The sequence below is a fragment of the Pipistrellus hanaki genome (assembly GCF_964339955.1).
Source record: "Pipistrellus hanaki genome assembly, chromosome: 4".
Taxonomy (NCBI): domain Eukaryota; kingdom Metazoa; phylum Chordata; class Mammalia; order Chiroptera; family Vespertilionidae; genus Pipistrellus; species Pipistrellus hanaki.
The window spans coordinates 27,152,904-27,173,744 of record NC_140506.1 but is presented as its reverse complement, the minus strand read 5'-3'; the positions used below and the strand labels follow the sequence as shown (position 1 = coordinate 27,173,744).

Below are 20,841 nucleotides of genomic sequence, written 5' to 3'. Positions count from 1 at the left end.
GCACAGGAAGGGCACATAATCCTATCCTAGATTGTTACAAGCTTTCACTCTGTATCTAATGTGTTTTAATAATTATATCAGAAAATAGAACCTACTAGATATTTTAGATGACCAGTGGAGGAGGGAAGTAATATTTGAGAAATATGCTTAAAAATTACATAGAGTAGAGAAGGAAGATTATAAACTCAATAAAAGAAGCTGTTTGGCTGAAGATAAGTGATCATGGTTTAGGCTCTGTATTTAAAAATGTCATCCTGGAAAAGGAAAGAAGGAGAACAGTAGCTTATAACAAAAGTGAACCTTACTGACCACAGTTTTAACATAGACTGCTCTCAGATATCATCAACTGCTTGTGGTGAAACACTAAATATTTATTCATAAAGGCTCCCCATAGCAAACATTGTCCATCTCTCTCTCTCTCTTTTTTTAAATTTTCTTTATTGATTAAGGTATTATATATTTGTCCTCAACCCCCCATTTCAATCCCCCCCCCCCCACTCATGCCTCCACCTCCCTATTGTCCTCGACCACTGGTTAGGCTCATATGTATGCACATAAGTCCTTTGGTTGATCTCTCCCTTTTATCCCCAGCCTCTCTTTGAGGTCCAACAGTCTGACCCATGGCTCCTTAACTCTGGGTCTATTCTTGTTGATCAGTCTATGTTGTTCACCATTTCCCCTAGATGAGTGAGATCATGTCCTACTGGAAATATAAGAATAAAAAATGAGACAAGCAATAATTGTTATGGTGAAAAGCATATGAATCAGTCTGTAGACAACCCCCTTCTCTCTTTACCTTGTCATGAAAGAATCAGTATGCCCAAGGCTTCTTTATCTGCAGCATAAACAAGGGTTTTCCATATTGGAGCATTTTTGTGGCTGACTCAGAAGACGGCCAGGCCCTTTGAATTTCTGGTTAAAGCTATCAGTTAGTGATTAAAAAGTATATCCCACTGTAAGTTTCCAACAACAACCATGCCCTTGATCTTAGCAATTGTAAGAAGAAGGTAACCATTGAGAGCAATGTGCTGAACCTGAGGTCTTTGGAAAGTTTTCAGCGAATCCTTGGATTCTGAGAGATGGTATGCAAAAGTTTCATGGCTCATTTGTACAGTCTCCTAAGGAGTACATCCATAGCTTTCCAAAGAGACCATTGCCTTCCCTTCACAAAAGATAGAGACTGCTGTTTGGTGGTGGGAAGCAGTACAGTAGCCATTTGAACATCAGATTTTTTGGGTACATCATAGACACTTGGCATCTAAGAAAACATTCTGTTAGAGCCAGCTTCCAAGGTGGCCCCAGTGATCCCCTTTGACACTGTACCACAGTTTATCTCTGTGACCATTGGAATAAAGTGGAAGTGATAGTATGTCACTACTGAGATTAGGTTATAAAAGACTGTGGCTTATGTCTTGGGTTTGTACTCTCTCTCTCTCTCTCTCTCTCTCTCTCTCTCTCTCTCTCTCTCTCTCTCCTCACTTTGGCGGAAGCCAGTTGCTAGCTCATGAGGAACTTGGGCAGCCTATGAAGAAGCCCACAAGGTCAGGAACGGAGGCCTCTGGCCAACAGTTAGCGTGGAAGGGCGGAGGCTTCACAACATTCATGTGGGTGACTCTGAAAGGATTCTCCAGCCTTATTTGAGCCTTGAGATGACTGCTGTCCAACTGGCCATAGACTACAACCTCTCCAAAGGCCCTGAGCCACAGCCATGCAGCGAAGCTGCCCCTGCATTCATGATCCTTAGAAACTGTGCTAGAGGAAAGATGTTTGTTGCTTTAAGTTGCTGTATTTTGGGATAGCTTGTTACAGAACAAGAGATCCCTAATGCACATGATCTTGACTAATCACCATGATACAATGCCAACTTTCCCTATTGATCTTGGGAAATTATTACTGGAAGTGAGAATGTGCAAGTCACTACTTTCCTCTTACTGGTAAATAGCACCATGTGGCCCCTTTACGGCTGGCACCTGGTAACCATTGTGGTCCCACAGCAAGACGCAACCTTGTGGCAGAAAAAACCAATCTTTCTTTTTAAGTGATTTCTCTGTTTCATTTTAAAAGGCACCGGCTTTCAAATGTGTCCTGGGGAAATCTTTCTTATATTTCCTTCAAGTACAATTGGTTCAACAGAGAATTCATGTTTTGCCAAGTGATCATGGGAGGTACTAATGTAATTTTTGTAAGCAGTAGGGCCTCTCATAGTCCTCCAGCAAGTTTCACAGCTGTTAGTTTTCTGTAGTCATGGCTAGCTTAAATGGTGGCACACACGTTAAGGGTGCTTGTTCTGGTAGCTATCTGTGAAGAAGAAACTTCACCTGGGAAAGAGGAAAGAGGAAGAAAACAACTCAATTCTCTAATGATTGGTCATAGCAAAGAAATAGAATAAAACACCTAGTAAAATATACTCTGTTGCTTTTAGTGAAAGTAGCTGTGTAAAATGGAAGGATTCTCCAAACAGCAACAATTGTTGTATTTTTCTTCTTTTGATTATGTTCCCTTTACTAGGAAACCAATTTATCCAGCTCTTGGGCTGCCAAGGGCTTTGTTCTGAGGCAGTATTTTAAAAGTGTGTAAGGGACTCTTTAGTGAAATGGCAACCAATCAGTTGGTTCCAGCATATTTTTAAATGAAATAGAATAAGACATTTCAGAATATAATACATAATAAGGTAAGTAGTTATTTTGTGTTAGCTCTATGCATATTTTAATGCCTATGTGTACTACAGGAGATATAAAATGTATTTTTTTGCTATGTCTTAGAGTCAAATCACTTGAAAGCTACTGTTTTGCAACATTTTGTTTATGGAAAAATAAAAATAAATAAAAATTCAGACTTTGAGAACTATTCTGGTGAGGGACTCTGTTGTGGTAGGGCAGTGGTGACATTACCGCATAGGGATGGAATGGTTTTCCTGAAGTGAATGCACTTTTCACTCCCAATCATTTCAGAAAGTCACTAACCCTCAGGCTAGAACAGAGATCCGTTTTTTTGTTTTGTTTTGTTTTGTTTTGTTGTTTTTTTTTTGTTTTTTTAAGGATGGTATTTGTGGAGCAAGGGGCTTTTAAAAATATTTTTATTCATTTCAGAGAGAATTGGAGAGGGAGCTAGAAACATCAATGATGAGAATAATTGATTGGCTGCCTCCTGCATGCCCCCTACTGGGGACCAAACCCATAATCCAGGCTTGTGCCCTTGATGGGAATCAAAACTGGGACCCTTTATTCCATAGACTGACACTCTATCCACTGAGCCAAACCAGCTAGGGTGAGCATGGGGCTTTTTCCTTTCCTTGGTGCCAGAAGGATCTGAGACTAGTCTATGAGCAGGGAATGGGGTTGATGTGGTAACTGGCCATGATGCTGTGCCCATGAGTAAGCAGCACCCACTATCCGCAGTAGCGGTAGCTGGTGATTTTGCAATGCTTGCAGAGCCTGCACCCTCAAGGAGGCATGTGACAGGCCCCCTAGTAAGTGTTGAGAGAAATGGAGACTGACCTTGGACAAAGGGAAAGTGGTGATCCCACCATGAGTCTGAACAGGGAGTACTGGCAGGCAGGCAGAGGAAGCTGAGTATCAAAACACAGAAGGACTGTGGTGATTCTTTAGTTTGCATTGGATGCTAAAGACAACTAGAAAGAGAGAAGGAGTGAAACTGCCTTCTATGGTCAGTCCAAGCTCATAGTTTTCATTACAACTAAAGTAAGTCCCTGAGCTTGTAATGTTATGTCATTCTCTATCATTGAGTTGAGCATTATGTTTTATTTTAAACTATAAAAGACACATGAAGGGTAATATTAAGTTTGTAATATACCTTTGTATTGATGAATGCCACAGATTATTTTTGGAAGTGAGTAGAGAATCAATGAGTACTTGGTAGAGAAGGGGAAAACAGTGAAGAAAACAGTCAATGAGGACATTCTTTGCCACTTTGCAATTTTCTCAAGGGGTGGGCCTTGCCATATGTTTATGTGAATGGCTCTGTCTGATCTTGGAACACTATAATGCATCCAGCAGGCTGTACTTGAGGAATTGGAGGTGTGGAAGACACAAGCGCAGGGAGAAATTATGTATGATATAGTTGTCAGTCAATCACTGCATACATTTATAAAACATCTGCTAGGGACAAAGTTCTGTGCTAAGCAACAAACAGTTTTTCCAAAATTTATAATCAAGTTGAAAGATAAGATTTTTGTAGCCAAAGTTATCCAGTAGGAAAAGGCAAGTGAACATCTTATCTACAAGATACTTAATAGGACTCAAATGAAATTTTTCAGCCAAAAATCCCATGATGTTGCCATGTTTTTTTTGACTCAAATGCCAAAATATCTCAAATTCTGACTTCAATTAGTTCTGCTGGCAAAATGTAAATACCATTCACTAATTCACTTGTTTTTCCCCTCCACCAATTATGCTGAATACTGCAATAAAAGCTCTGTGCTAGGTACTTTGGGAGATAGTAAAGTTTTAACAGGATGTTTGGAAACTAATACTCTCCATATACCTCTTCAAATTTTATGATGTTTTCAGATAGGAACAAGGTTAATTTGGGTCAAACAAGGTTCTTGAAGTGAAAGCAAAGCAACAGTAACCAAGCTAAAACTCTATGGATTTCAGTGGAAGCGATGCAGAAATGACCCGTAAGTAAATTAGAACTGGTGAGGACTTTGGTAATTAAGTGTCCTCCCCATAGATCGTCAGCATTCAGGAAGTCAAGGGTACTTTGAACCAAGGTCTCATAAATAAACATGCAGTTTGTCAGTCCCTGGAGATGGAGAAGCCGTTCTTGAGTGTGCTACATGCAGGGCACAGAGATAAGTGATGACCCTCTTGTCACCCTCACAGAAAAAAATGTTAGCTTCTTTAAACCAAGAAATTAGTGATCATGGTGGTACAATTATAAGAAGGGACTACTGGGACTTGCATAAACCAAGCTTATTTAAATAATGTTTCAGGAAAGAACAGATGCTACTGTTAAAGATTCATGATATAACAACTGTAATCCACAAGGCAAAGTTAGTTGAGAACATTCATGTTTGCTTTCAGATATGAGTCCATTATTTATGTGGAATAATCCAATGCCCTAATTGATGTCCAATCCAGGAGAGGCTCTTGAACCTTTATTAGTTTCACACCCAAACTTAGTTATTTTAAGATTGGGAGAATTCCAGTTGTGAATGAAGCCTTTGTTGATATTGATATTGACCCAGCTAATTTATTGATGAGATTGATAAAGTACCTGTGTGCAATTGGTGCTGCATGGTGTGTGTATATACATTTGGGAAAAGGCAGAATTTTTTTAACTTAATTAATTTATTTTTCTTCTCTAGCAATTTAAAAAAGATTTCTTTATTAATTAGGGTATTACATGTGTCCTTATTCCCCCATTACCCCCTACCCCCATCCTCCAATTAATGCACTTACCTCCCTGTTATTTGTGTCCATTGGTTAGGCTTATATGCATGCATACAAGTCCTTTGGTTGATCTCTCCTCTTTACCCCCACCCTCCCCTACCTTTCCTTACATTTGACATTCTGATAGATGTTTCTCTGTCTCTGGATCTGTTTTTGTTCATCAGTTTATGTTGTTCATTGTTTTCCATTAATGAGTGAGATCATGTGATATTTATCTTTCTCTGACTGGCTTATTTCACTTAGCATAATACTCTCCAGCTCCATCTATGTTGTTGCAAATGGTAAAAACTCCTTTTTTTTTTTTTAATCACAGCATAGTATTCCATTGTGTAGAGGACCACAGTTTTCTGATCCAGTCATCTGACAGGTACCTAGACCGTTTCCAAATCGTAGCTATTGTAAATTGTGCTGCTATGAACATAGGGGTGCATATATCCTTTTTGATTGGTGTTTCTAGTTTCTTGGGGTATATTCCTAGAAGTGGGATCACTGGATCAAATGTAAGTTTCATTTTTAGTTTTTCAGGAAATTCCATACTGTTCTCCACAGTGGCTGTACCAGTCTGCATTCCCACCAGCAGTACATGACGGTTCCTTTTTTCCCCGCATCCTTGGCAACACTTGTCATTTGTTGATTTGTTGATGATAGCCATTCTGACAGGTGTGAGATGGTACTGCACACTGTTGTTTTGATTCGCATCTCTCAGATGATTAGTGACTTTGAGCAGGTTTTCATATATCTCTTGGCCTTCCTTCTGTCTCCTTTAGAAAAGTATCTATTTAAGTCTGTTGCCCATTTTTTTGATTGTGTTGTTTATCTTCCTTTTCTTAAGTTGTATGAGTTCCCTGTAGATGTTGGAGATTAAACCCTTATTGGTGTTATCATTGGCAAATATGTTCTCCCATGCAGGGCTTTCTTGTTGTTTTGTTGATAGTTTCTTTTGCTGTGAAAAAAAAAGCTTTTTACTTTGATGTAGTCCCATTTGTTTATTTTCACTTTAGCTTCCATTGCCCTAGGAGCAATATCAGTGAAGAAATTGCTTTGGCATATGTCTGAGATTTGCTGCCTGTGGTTTTTATGGTTTCCCATCTTATGTTTAAGTCCTTGATCTATTTTGAGTTTATTTTTGTTTATGGTGTAAGTTGATGGTCTAGTTTTATTTTTTGCATCTATCTGTCCAATTTTCCAACACCATTTATTGAAGAGACTGTCTTGACTCTATTATATGTTCATAAAAGGCAGAATTTTGTCTCTTGTGGTGGTGAGATCTAGTAAGGAAGAATGACAGGTGCAGAGGCATTCAACTCCAAAGCTGAGAGAGGAAAGGAAGATTGATTTAATTTGGTGTGGTCAAATGGGTAAGTGATTATTTGATCTGGGATTTGAGAAAAGGATAGAATTCCAATTGTGAACATTGGAGAGGAGGTCCCTTCATGGAAAAGTAATAAAATGAGCAATAGCCAGAGTCAAGCTAGAAAGCAAAGCTTGTTAGTGGAATATTGGTGGGCAGTTCAAAAGAGACAGAGGTCACTGCATTGTAGTGCTCCCTAGAAATTTCCCATTGCCGTCACTGCTCACCTGGTCCTGTTCCCTCACAGCCCTGCCTGTTAGAGGAAGGGTGGCAACTTTCTCATCAGCAGTGGTGAGCAATGGAAGGAAATGCTTTACTCTTCTTGGGCAATAGGTACATTGAATATAGGATTTGTGTTTTAAATGGAATTAATTGGCACTTTAGTTAGTGCATGAGAGGAGGAAAACGAGATGTGAAAACAAATAGACCTTTCAGCATTCCTCTAAATATGATAAAACAGGGCCAATAGCCAACACTCCCTCTCCAGGTTTACTTAATTTTAATGTGTACAAAGTCTTGTCTGTGTACACATTAAAGTGAGGGCAGCTGCCCTTGAGATGGTGAGTAGGGGAATTTGGAATCTGGGGTGAGAAGTCCATAACCCAACGTTTGTAGGGGAATTGGGGAGGAGCAGAGGAGAACTTCCCCTTTGTAATCTTTCAGAGGCTGCTATTGAGGCAGAAAAATAACCAAAATGCTCCAGAAGTCATATTTCATATCTTTCTTGATTATTAATTTACTAGAGGCTAATGTACAAAATTTGTATAAGGGCCTTGGCCCTGGCCCCCACCTTCTGCCACCATGATGGGGGGTGGGGTGGGAACTCTGCCACCTCTACCAGAGCCCTGCCCACTGTGGTTTTGTCTGGAAGGAAGGACATCTGGAAGGATGTCTGGTCTAATTAGCATATTTGCTTCTATTATTATAGATTCTCCAAATTCTGACCACTCAATCCATCTAATCCTCCTTTTTAATTTTTATTTTCTTTACTGATTAAGGTGTTACATATGTGTTCTTATCTGCACTTTGTCCTCCTACCTCCATCACCACCCCTCTTCCCCCCACCCCCCTCGGCTCATGCTTCTTGATATAACTTTTCTCATATCTTATTTAATGTTAGGACAAGACTGATTTGAATCATGTGTGTATAATTTATGTAAGTGTAGCTGATAAGTCCTTTTAATGTAAAGAAAAACTTCTTAATTATATCTAATATAAGAAAATCTTTTTTTTTTTTTCTTGAGTCCCTGTGTGGCACCAGAACCACCTAGAGACTTCCAAACAAAATCCCAGTTCCCAGGCTGCTCACTGGCCAATTATATCAAAACCTTGGGGTTAGGACTCAGGCACCAGCACACTTTAAAGCTCTATGGGTGATTTTAGTGTGTAGCTGGAGTTGATAATCACTGTTCAAAATTTTTTTGAGGATGAATAATAAACCCAAACTGGGTGAAAATATATGTCTGTGTGGGGTGTTTCTCTCTTTTCCACATCCAGCATGTAAAAGGAAACAGGTCAAGTTTCTGAATGGAGGAGCTGGGGATTAAGAAATAAAAGAAAGAAAGAGAGGAGAGGCAGAAATAGAAATAAGCTGGGAGCTGGGTGGGATGTTGTCATTCTGATGGAGAGACAGCCACGCCTCAGCTGACACAGTGCATTTATTTATATTCCAAAATACAAGGGGTTTCACCAAACAAACTTTAACCGGGACAGGGCTCTGCCAGTGCCTCAGGGCTCAGCTGACATCCATTTAAAGAATGTCCATGTGCCTTCCCAGAGTGCCCTCTACATATGTGTATCAAATATATAAATATCAAATTATTAACAGTCCTCAACAAATGCATTTCCATTTTTTAAAAGTCTTTTAAAGAATGACCTTTATAAATTTGTTGTAGAATATTTTAGCGATGTCTCTGTTAGTTACATGAAGCATGTTACATAAAAACTGTCTGAAGACTGTGGTGTTATTTGCAAACATGCCAGAGAATGCACCAGATTTTACAAAAGTTTATGAAAACAATATGCTTCATCTTTGTTAGTATAGAAACAGCTTCAAAATTAGCTTCCTGTTAAACAGAAAGTCTAAAGAGTAGAAGAGAGAAGAGTCTGATTTTTGTTCCCTCCTAGCTATGGGAGGCCTTTATTTTCAAAACACATGACATCTTTAGTCATTTTTTCTCTCTTGACCATCCAATCAAATGCAAGATATGCTGAATCTACCCCTGCAATTTCCTTTCGCACCTTTAACATTTCTCCATTGCTGTGGCTATTATTCTAAATTACTCGCTTACTATCTTTTGCTTTGGTGATTGTTATATGATGTCTAATCCAATTTTTCTTAGACATAGCCTTAGCCCTTTGCTCACCTTGGTAGTTCTCCACTGTCCACAAAATTATCATAACTCATTTGCCAAGCATTCAAGCTCCCCAATCCTGTATCTTCAGATGACTTCCCTTCTCCATAGTGCTGTGGAACTGATCTAGCTGCTCACACATGGCTATGTTTTTCTCTCCTCCCAGTACTCTCATTCATGTTGGTATTCCTGCCAACACCTCGAACCTATTTAGTATGGAAGGCTCAAATTTCATCTGCTTTACAAAACCCCGAACCTCTCAGCTAAAAGCAATGTTTTCCTATGGTGATCCTATGACAACATTTTATCTGCACCATGTTTTAAATATTTCTCAAAAGTATCTTAATCCTTCAGAGGCTATTCACTTATTTGTAAAATGGGAATAATACCAACTTAAAAGATGATTTATGAAGAGTAAATGAGATCATAAATGTGTAGAGCATAATTCAGAGTAGACAGATACTTTTAAAAATTATCTTTCCTTCTTTCTTCTTTCTCTCTCCCTCCTTCTGTCCTAAGGACTGGGATGGGTTATTGATCCTCCAAGAAGTTAGTATAGACTCTTTTTTCCTATCCCCTCCCTTAGCCTATTATCTGAGAATTTTTACTTTTCTTATGGCCAGTATTTACCCTTTCCCCAAGAGGTGTTTTGCCCTAAAGAAGTTAAATGCTTTCCTTGTCAGTGGTTATTTTCTGCAGTGGTGTATTCTATAGAGACTTTCAATAATGTCAATCCAGCAGAGGGTCTGCTTCCATAGTTGTCATTTAGAGGACCCGTCTTTTCTATTTTTTAAAAAAACATTGCTTGCCCTTGTCAATCACCTACAATACAAAAACAGATTCTCTCTCTGAGGATCGTGGATTTGGGACACATTGATTCTACTCTCTCTTTCCTGGGGCTTGAAATTGAAGAGCCAGCATTCCTAGAAGGAAGAGAGCGAAACTGATGTGCCAGACACAACTAGATGAGAAATTGTGAACTCTAGGGGAAAAGAGACAGAGTAGCTACTTTGATTCTTGATAGCTTTCTAGTTGGGTTCTAGTCCCTCAGGAAGCTTAGTTGCCTCCCTGGCTTGAGTTCTTTAAAATAATCTTATAAACTTGTAATAAATTTCTCCTTTCAGTTTAAGCTATCATGAATGGATTCTGTTTCTTTCAGCTAAACAATCATCTGAGTTAATCATCTAGATTTTTATTTTTATTTTTAAAATATATTTTATTGATTTTTTTACAGAGAGGAAGAGAGAGGGATAGAGAGTTAGAAACATTGATGAGAAAGAATCATCGATCAGCTGCCTCTTGCACACCCTCTACTGGGGATGTGCCCATAACCAAGGTACATGACCTTGACCAGAATCAAACCTGGAACCTTTCAGTTTGCAGACTGATGCTCTATCCATTGAGCCAAACCAGTTTCGGCAATCATTTTTAAACCAGTCTCAAAATTCACGATTTTAAACCAGTCTCAAAATTCAAGTTTAATTTGCTTTTGCTCAAGCTGTGTCACTAATCTGTGCCTAGTCCCCATGATCTCATGCTTTATTAGAATCTACAGTGACCTCTAGGATACATAAACTGATTATTTATGGAGTTTAAAATTGGTTTTAAATGCTTTTGTTGCATAGCAAGCACATTTAACTTAATCTCAACTCTTCTATTTTTGATGCTACGTGTTCGTTCTCTCTCTCTCTCTCTCTCTCTCTCCCTCTCTCTCTCTCTCTCCCTCTCTCTCTCTCTCTCTCTCTCTCTCTCTCTCTCTCTCTCTCTCTCTCTCTCTCTCTCTCTGTTATCAGGGAGTCAAGAACCCAGAAGAAGAGCATAGAATTGGAAACTAGAAAGGCATCCTTAGTTCAACTTATTGAATAAACTGAGCTGATACATATAAAACTCTTGCTGGTACCAATTGCATGCATGTGCTTCACTCTGTCATTGTCAATCTTGAATTTGGTTGTTTTTCCTGACATTCTGAAGCTGAAAGAAAGCAGTGTCCTTGGAATATGTCTGAAGACTATTGGCACAGCATACCTCTGAAGCTGAAAGAAGCTGGCATCATTGACAGAATGTATCTAAAGACCATGTCATTAATTAAAGCTAGGTGCAATAATCATGCTACTGAGAAATCTTAATAGTGAATGGGGTCTTTGTAATGGTACTAGATTTATTAAAAGATTGTGATCTAACATAATCAAAACTGAAATATTAACAGGATCTGTGGAAATGGAGGTTGTCCTGATTTTAAGAATTGATTTGTCCCCGTCTGATACTGGCCTCCCATTTAAATTAATTTGAAGACAGTTTCCCGTGGTGCCAGCATTTGCAATGACTATTAATAAATCGCAAGGACAAACCCTAGATAGAGTAGGAATATTCCCACCTAAACCCATTTTCAGACATGGTCAATTATATGTTTCTTTCTCTTTAGTTTGAAGAGCGTGTGACATTAAAGTTAAAATTGTAAATACTTCATCACAAGGGAAATTAGTCAACTACTCTGAAAGTGTTTTTACTCTTAATGTGGTATACAGGAAGATATTAGAATAAATTTAATCAATTTATCAGTCATTGTTTTTATCAATGTTTTTATATCATGTTTTGTTGTTTTTCTATCATGCTTTTGTTGTTTTTATATCATGTCTTTGTTGTTGTTATATCGTGTTGTTATTGTTTATTTATTAATAAATTTATATATTATTTTCATTTACATTTTAGTAATTTTCTTTCATCTCTGACACTTCTATCATAGAGAAAGGACAAATAGTGATATTAAAATATTTCTTCTCATTAATTTCCTTTCAATGTGCATGAATCCATGTACTGGGCCACTAGTTATTATATAAATGTGCTTAAATACATTAAATATATTTTATGATTAATAATATTGTTGAAATTTTTTTCTTGGAATACTTCAACATCTTGGAGTTTGAGAAAAGCTGACCTAAATACTTATAGGTTTCCAATGAATAGCCTATATTTCCCTTCCTCCTCCCTTCACTGCCCACATGCTTGCATGTACAATTATTATATTGATTCATTTCCCAGGGACTTTTGAATTCTGTGCCATTACCTATATTTTGTAGCAGTGCCTAGTACTGAAATGTTGTACACATCAATGGAAGTGGTCCTTGGATAGGATTAAATTTACCCAACCACATTATATCCCTTGAGAATAGTTTTGCTATTTTACTCAATATAGTTAGATTATAGTCCTCCTACTAAGAACTTAAGGTGCATAGATTAAAAGAGTAAATTGTACTTAATCATTGGTTTGTTGTTTCTTCCATATATTTTGAGGAGGGGGGAAACGATGACTATAGCCTTGCGATTTTGTGACTAATCCTTTATGTAATAAACCTAAACTTCAATTATCTTGAATTAATTTATCTATTTAAGAAATCCTTGGGCTTAGTGATGAATTGAATTTCCTACTCAAAGAACCAAATGTCATGAAGAAACTGCAGCATTGTATAACAATAGCTTCATCGTTTTGAAGTTTTAAACTTCCACTTTTAGGGATAAATTTATCAGTCCTAGAGACACCAAAGCTTCCAAGATCCCTCTGCAAATACTTGAGTGAGCAAAATGGAGAAATTGCCAGTTTTTAAAATGTGTATTTACTGAGTGAAAATATATGCTCTGGCTGGGTGGCTCAGTTGGTTAGAGCATTATCATGTACCCCAAAGCTTGCAGGTTTGACTTAGTCAGGGCATAGACTTAGGTTACTGGTTCTATCATCACTGGAGTACACTCGGGAGGCAATCAATGGATATTATCTCTCATGTTGGTGTTTTCTCTCTCTCTCTCTCTCTCTCTCTCTCTCTCTCTCTCTCTTTCCCTGCACTCTCTCTAAAGTCAGTAAAAACATATCCTCAGGTGAGAATTATAAAAATAATATATATATATATGTGTGTGTGTGTATATATATATATATATATATATATATATATATATATATATATATTTAATATTGTATTCAACAATAAAACCCCTTAATGGCACAATTTCACTATCCAGAGCACAATTTGTTCCATTACATGCAACAGTATGAATGTAGATGCTAACATTACAATGATAACTAATGATTAGAAAGAGCTACTTATAGCACATATCAATTTTCTTACCATTTATACTAATTTTAATTATTGTGGTTTTAATCTTGGCTATAAAGAATGCATAACATGGTTTGATGAAGTTTGACTCACATTTGAAGGCACTTCAGAAATCTTTGAGGATACATACATGTATATACACAGGCAACTTCAGTGAAATAGTATTTAGTTCAAAGAATAATATAATTAATGATTTAATGTATGTGTGCCAGTGTTTGCCTGAGTGTTATAAGGAGGAAATGATTCTTTAGAATATCTACAAATATTTTCAGCTTTCAAAAAAGAGGGGGGGAAAAAAATCAAGAAACCATAGATATGGAATCATAGGACTACCAGCAATATAGATATTGTAAAAAAATTTAGACTGGTTCTAGTTCAATGAAATTATATAGATACTAGAGGCCTGATGCACAAAATTCATGAAAAAGTAGGCCTTCCTTCCCCTGGCTGCCAGCCCTGGGTTCCCTCTGGCACCCGGGACCCAGGATTCCCTCCAGCCACTGGTAGGCACATGGAAACCAGGTTTTCTGGAAGAACATCTGGAAGAATGTCCAGTCTAATAAGCATATTATGCTTTTATTATTATAAATGAGGTGGGTTGAACAAATGTAAGTCCAATGTATTGGATAAATCCTAATGAGTCACAATGTGCTCCCCTTGGTTATGTCCTGCTCAAAATCTGGTAGAAGCCAAGCATAGCCTGAAGGAAGAGATAATGGAAGACACTATGGTTTGAAATAGAGTATATAATCTTTTGCCACTTCTTTTAGAAAACACAGATATGTCTCAAAGTGCCTTTACCTGATTTAGTGCATTTATTCTTTATACAGATAAAGTTACTTTAAAAATATTTTAAATGTAACAAATAGTGAATTAGCCAGTACTAAAACTTGTGCCTTTGATATAATTATGTTATTTATATTATTACCTAATAGCTAAGGTCCTTATCAATTTTGTACCATTGCAAGTATCTCTCTGACATATTGTGAATCCCAAGTCTAATGCATGAATCAATAAGTGCTATAGCTTGGTTTGCTGGTTTCCTTTAATTTCTACTCAAACTCACCAGGTAATTTAGTATTTATAATCTTCTGATTCTATTTTTCAACTGAAATATAATTATACTTAAATTTACTACTTGTTTATAATGAAGGAAGGAATTATCTAAATTACTTAAAAATCTAATATGTTTGTGTGTTTGTTTATTTTTTTTCTCATGGGTTATCATGGGCAATAAGATGGCATCTTGCTGCCCTGGCTGGTTTTCAGTGGTTAGAACATTGACCTAGGGATTGAAGAATCACGAGTTTGATTCTGGTCAACCTGTTGCAGGGCGCATACTTCAGTTGCAGGTTCAATCCCTGGCCCTGATAGGTGCGCATGTAGGAGACATCCAGTTGATGTATCTCTCTCACATTGATGTTTCTCTCTGTCTCTCCCCCTTCTTTCCATTCTCTCTAAAAAAAGACCAAAAAAAAAAAAAAATCAATGGAAAGAACATCCTTAGGTGATTAATCAAAAAAGAAAATGAAAGAAGGAAAGAAAAAAAATGTTGGCATCTGCTAGTAGGAATATTCAAGCTACATACTTATTAATAAGGTTCCTAGACAATCCTAAATTCAATGTATCAGAAGTTTTGAGGTCAGAAGGATTACTATCTCACTCTTCTTCAATTTCACAGCATTCTAAGGGAAGTAAATTGCCAAATTGCTGATGCACCAGGGTCCACCAGACACTGCAGAAATATTAAAACATTAACTCAGAAATACAGAAGGAAACATGTCTCAACAAGAAATTGAATTTATTCAACATGAGGTCCAGCTTAATCACTGAGACTGTGGCTGCTGTTTGTTATCAGACAAAAGAATAATTTTTACAATAAAAAACTTCCAAAATGACAAATGAGAAATTTGACATCAAGCAACCTTAATAAGTATTCTGTAAAAAAGAGAAATATAGAAAATCTAGATGGATACTTGATCTAATTTATGTATCTTGGTCACCTTCTCCAAGCTTGCTCAATTGTTTATATACTTTATTAAAGTACATATTTTTAAGTGTTAAAAATGTAACATGTAAAATTTTTCTCAAATAGAATGATATAGTAGTAAGTAAGAAATTTAAATACTTTAAAATTAGATTTTATTTTTTAGAGCAGTTGTTGGTTCACATCAAAATTGAATAGAAGTTACAGAGCTTTCCTATATATTTCCTACCCCCGACTCATGCATAGCTTCCCCGTTATCAACCTCATAGAAAATGGGCACCTTAAGAAACATTCTGTTATAGACAGTCACCATGGTGCCCTCCAATGAGCCCACCTCCTGGTATTCTCACATTTGTGCCATCTTCCTTCACATTGTACCAGGATTGATATCTGTGACCAATAGAACTTGTCTTAGGAATTTCAATAACATTGTTCTTACCAAGGTACTGTTCTACTTTAAGCTTGACAATGTTTGGTAATCTCTCAAGTAGGTTCACTCTTGAATCAGTAATGCACACCATCCTGTTTTGTGCAGTCTAAGTTTAGGACAAATGATATGGCATTGTTTTGCTTCAGATAACTTTTCTTTCTAGCTATATTTTTATTACCTGTATAACACGATAAAAAGAAAGTCAGGAAACCAACGATGTTAAATGATTTTAGAGTCTTTATGGGACAATATTGATTAATAGCCACAGTCAATATAAAAACTCTAACAGCTACAACAATATATTTTTTTCACATTTGAAAAATCTTGACTTAAGGTTTGTTCTTTTGCACTAGAGGCCCAGTGCACGAAATCTGTGCTTGGATAGGGTCCCAGGCCTGGCTGGTGATCAGGGCCAATTTGTGGGTGACCAGTGGCGGGGGACCCCTGCTGGCACCTGCCTTGGCTGGCATTGGACCAGTAAGTTGGGGGAAGCTCCTGCATTGAGCACCTGCCACCTGGTGGTCAGTGTGCATCATAGTAACCGGTTGTTCCACCAGTCATTCCACTATTTGGTCAATGTACATATTAAGCTTTTATTATATAGGATTATTATTTTTTTTAAAAGATAGTTAAATGGGCAGGCTCAGCTTCATGGCTATGCAACCTGTCCATTCACATAGGGTCCCACACTTAGAATGGGTTTCTCAAATGATGTACCTGATCCTAGATAAAAGAGAGTTAAAGTCAAATTGGGATTATCAAATGACTGATCATATACTGAAATCAAGCCTTAAAAATATTGATAAGCTAGAGAACATCTCAAATATGCTAGTAATACTTTTCCCCATGCATTCAGCATTCTTTCTTTCCTGTTTGCTCTCCACCTGAAGAACTCTTCAGGTTTCATCACTGAGGCATCATTACCTCTTTCTTCCCCAATCCAAAGACTTAAGAAAGAAGTTATGATGAAGAATATTTATGTAAGTTTTTTGCTAAATATTCCCCAGCAGCTTTTCCAAGCTGTCTTCTGAGCACTTGCATGTTGTTATATATACACATATTTTAAATAAATGTTGGGGCCTTTCAAAGCAAATAGTACATATTTAAAAAACATAGAGTTTTTCAATTTGCGATAACTACATTTTGCTTAATTACTATTTAAATCTCTGTAACACAATATTGATGACAAAATTAGCGTTTGTTTTTTAATTAACTGTCAGTGGGAGGAATAGTTAAACTATACTCTTCTGCTAAGAGTGTAGTTTAAGTATAGTTTACTTCAAGAAAGTATTCTTTTGGCCAGAGAAAGGAAGACTTTATTCTATCTCTTTCAGATTTAAGAAAATACTTACTAGCAAAATAACTGTCTTTTGACTTTGAACATTATGTCTGTATCATAGAAACATGGTTCACTGGTGAATCAATGGGGTGAAAGGTGACTGTGGACTGTGAGATAAAAGCTGCCCATCTGAGTAGCTTCCAAAATAGTCAACCTCAGTGTGTCAGTTAGATTAACCAATACTAACTACAGTACAGATAAATCACCAAATTCCAGGGGCTAAGCAATTGAAGTTTATCTCTCATGCAGTCAAAGTTAGCTGGTATTTCTGATTGGTGGGCTGTCTTCCACTTGATCATTATGGCACCTGTGTTGCTTCCTATGAATGTATAACTCCCTTCTCTCTCCCTTTTTTCCCCTTTCTCTTCTCAAGCTTCGAACTTCTCCCTCATTGCCAGGTGTGTAGGGAAATCAGAGCTATTTCTAAGAGCAGACCCAGAAGTGATATATATTTTTCCCCCACTAGTTTTACATTCCTATGTCAGTGTATGGGAAATGTGTTCTAGCTGTGGGCCCAGAAAAGAGGGCCAGGCTTTTGCTGACTTTCTGCCATTCTCTGATCAAATGACATGATGCCATATCTCAATGTTTCTTTCTATAATCCTTAAACTATGTTGCATTTACATTATAATTTTAATAATATATATCCATTCCTTTTGGGAAATAATATTCCTTAGATTTTATTCCAAGCTTGATTCTAGATCATCTTGGAATAAAATCTTCCCATCTTTCTTTTATCTTTTTTTTCTTACTTTATACTTTCTATGCCTCTGACTTTGAATATCACTTATATACCAAAAACTCACTAACTTATATACTCATATATCTGTGCAGTTTAGACCTGTATATCCTACTGCTTTCTTAGTATCTCCCACTTGGATCCTACCTTATAGCCAAAATATTCAAAACTGAAATTATGGTCTGCTTTCCATTCCTGCTCATCATGCCAGATTTTTCTCCTATGAACTTTATATCTATGAAAATCAACATCTATCCAATGCATTAGCTCCATCCTCCTCCCTTAACTGCTATAAGCATTCTATCACTAGGACCTGTCAATTTTACCTTCCAGTTATTTGTTGAATTCTCTCTTCATCTTTTCTGGAGCTAGCATATCTGAATTGACATGATCTCTTCCCTGAACCACAGTTAATAGCTTCCTCAGTCCATTTCCTGGCATTCTGCTCTTGCCCTCTGTCAAATCTATTTTCTGCGTTGCAATCATAGCCATCCTTTCAAAATACCAATCAAACCGTATTATTCGATAGACATCCTTGTTTTAAACTTGTTAATTATTTCCCTTTATTCTTAAGATTATTCACATCTTCTCAAAGTAGTATTCCAGGTCTTCTGTAATCAGAATCACACCTGTCTCCAGCCTCCTGTCTGTCTGATCTGTTTGACCCATTCTCTGCTTCACTCTCTAAGCTCCATCACAGACTTTCCATGCTGTGCTTCTAGTCCTTTGCTCCTACTGTTCTCTTTCCCAGAAACCCCTGTTCTCACCTCTCTTTTCTCTTTACTCAGTGAGTCCTCATCCTTCTCATCTTAGAAAATTCCCTTCCCTATCAAATTCCCTTCCCTGAATTGCTAGATTGCTATCACAGAACCCTATGTATTTTTTCTACTATAAAAGATGTGTTAATCATATGTATGATCTGAAATAGTTAATATATCTTTTATCTACTGAAAAGTGGCTAGCTCCTGGTCATACATCAGTAGTGCCTAGAACAATGCCTACATCCAATAAACATTTCTCTCTCTCTCTCTCTTTTTTTTTTTTTTTTTTTTTTTTTTTTTAGCAGTTCCTTGGTTTTGAATCTAAGCTCTACCTATCACCTAGCACAGAGTGATCTACAATAAATATTCATTTAATTGAACTGAATATTAATGGTGTCATTTAAATATTATATTTTAGTGGCATGCTTCACAAAACCACTCTGTTGGCCAGTCCACTTTGACTCCTATTCAAAATGCAAGTCTTCTATTTTGTTTCAGATAGACATGTGAGGTTTCCATTTAGGAGCTAGGTTCTCATTTTTGGCTTTAGACTGCCTTGAAGATATCAAGTTAATTTATCCTCATTTCATCAACCATCTATTTCTAAAGACAAAACAAAAAACACACAGGGATTTGGTAAAAGGAGTAATAAATACTTAGACAAAATATTTGTGTAATAAAAGTTTAATGTAAGGCCCTGGTTAGGTAGCTCAGTTGGTTGGACATTGTCCAGATACACCAAGGTTTCAGGTTCAAACCCCAGTCAGGGCACAGGTAAGAATCAGCCAATGAATGCATAGGTAAGTAGAATATCAGCTCTCTTTCTCTCTCTCTTTCTCTCTCTCTCTCTCTCTCTCTCTCTCTCTCTCTCTCTCTCTCTCTTTCTCTCTCTCATCAATAAATAAAGTTTTTAAAAAATGGATGTAAGTTTTAGTGCTTTTGTAAAAAATAGGAGTATTATAGAATAGAAGTATAACTGTTTCTGTTGGATATTTAGGGTATTGTTTTGGCATCTTTGACTTATTTAAGACCTCAGGCTTAAATTTGGATTTCATTTTTCAAATATGGCTGAATTTCAGACAGACAGTTATAAACTTTCCATAGCAGAAACCAGGATGTCTATCTGCTCTGACAAATGTATTTTCCTATTGGACTCAAATGTTGAATATGTATTATAATTTAGGGCATACTTGATGCTTTATTAACTTAGGCACCTAATTTTCTGAAGCTAATGGAGAAGAAATTATAATCAAAAGCTAACTCAAAAGTACTATGTCCCCAGTATTTCTCTTTCTTAAACTGTCGCTTCCTTCATGCTAGGACCTTTTAGCTAAAAGTAGCTTAAAGCAAGCCCTTATCATCTTATTGAGGAGGATGGTCTTTGACATTTAATTCTTAGCACTTCTTTGCCCTAAATAAAATTCCATTTCTCATTTGGTGACTGACAAGGAAGACAAGATTGGGAGAGCATTGAAGGGCATAAACTAGATTATTTGTCGATTCAACTTATTCCTACTATGTGCACAAAATCCTTCTAGGTACTGAGAATGTACCAGTGAGGGGTTGAAAATTTCTACCCTCACAGAGCTTAAATTATGAAAGATAAGTAAGAGACTATATATATATATATATATATATATATATATATAGAGAGAGAGAGAGAGAGAGAGAGAGAGAGAGAGAGAGGGGGGGGGCGTAGGTATAAGTACATATACACCTATATCTATCTCTATACTTATTTATCAAATTGCATCAACCTCTCCATAAATATTTATATTTGAAATATTTTATGAACCCTGAGAATGCAGGTGGGCCTAGAGCAGAAAGACAAAAGAAAAGAATTATAGGGGGTTAGTCAGAGAGTTCATATAAGACTGAATAGATCAGTGGAAATGATTTGCTTTTATTGTGAATGAGATGGAATACAACTGAAAGGTATTGTCCAGAGACAGGATGCAATCTGACTGTAAGATTTATGGGGACCACATTGTACACTGTGTTGAGAAAAGAAAATATCAATGAAAATGCAAAGCAGACCAGTTAAAAAGTATCTTACATTAGGTTTCATCGAAGCAGAGCCTGAGATGAAAGTTTTTGTGCAAGTAATTTATTAAGGGCATGCACTCAGAAGAAACCTACTAAGAAGTAAGGGTAGTAGGATAAGTGAAGAAGCAAATAAAAAATGTAGTTTCATCTAAGTCTAGCCTCAGCTTAATTCAAATCAAAAGGAGAGCTCTGGAGTATGAATAGTAGTGCCACAGAATTGTCTCACTTTGAGTTAAGGGCTGGATTTTATATCCCTGTTTTAGTAGAGCATTGGCCTTTGTCAACTTTAGAGGGGGTCATAAATCATGGGCATC

At 36.9% G+C, this 20,841-nt stretch overlaps 1 protein-coding gene across 3 annotated transcripts in view; it reads left to right on the top strand.

The window, feature by feature from the left end:
- The window catches only part of PDE4D (phosphodiesterase 4D), a 1,156,670-nt gene that overhangs the window by 252,258 nt on the left and 883,571 nt on the right, over positions 1-20,841 (top strand). The window lies entirely within an intron of this gene.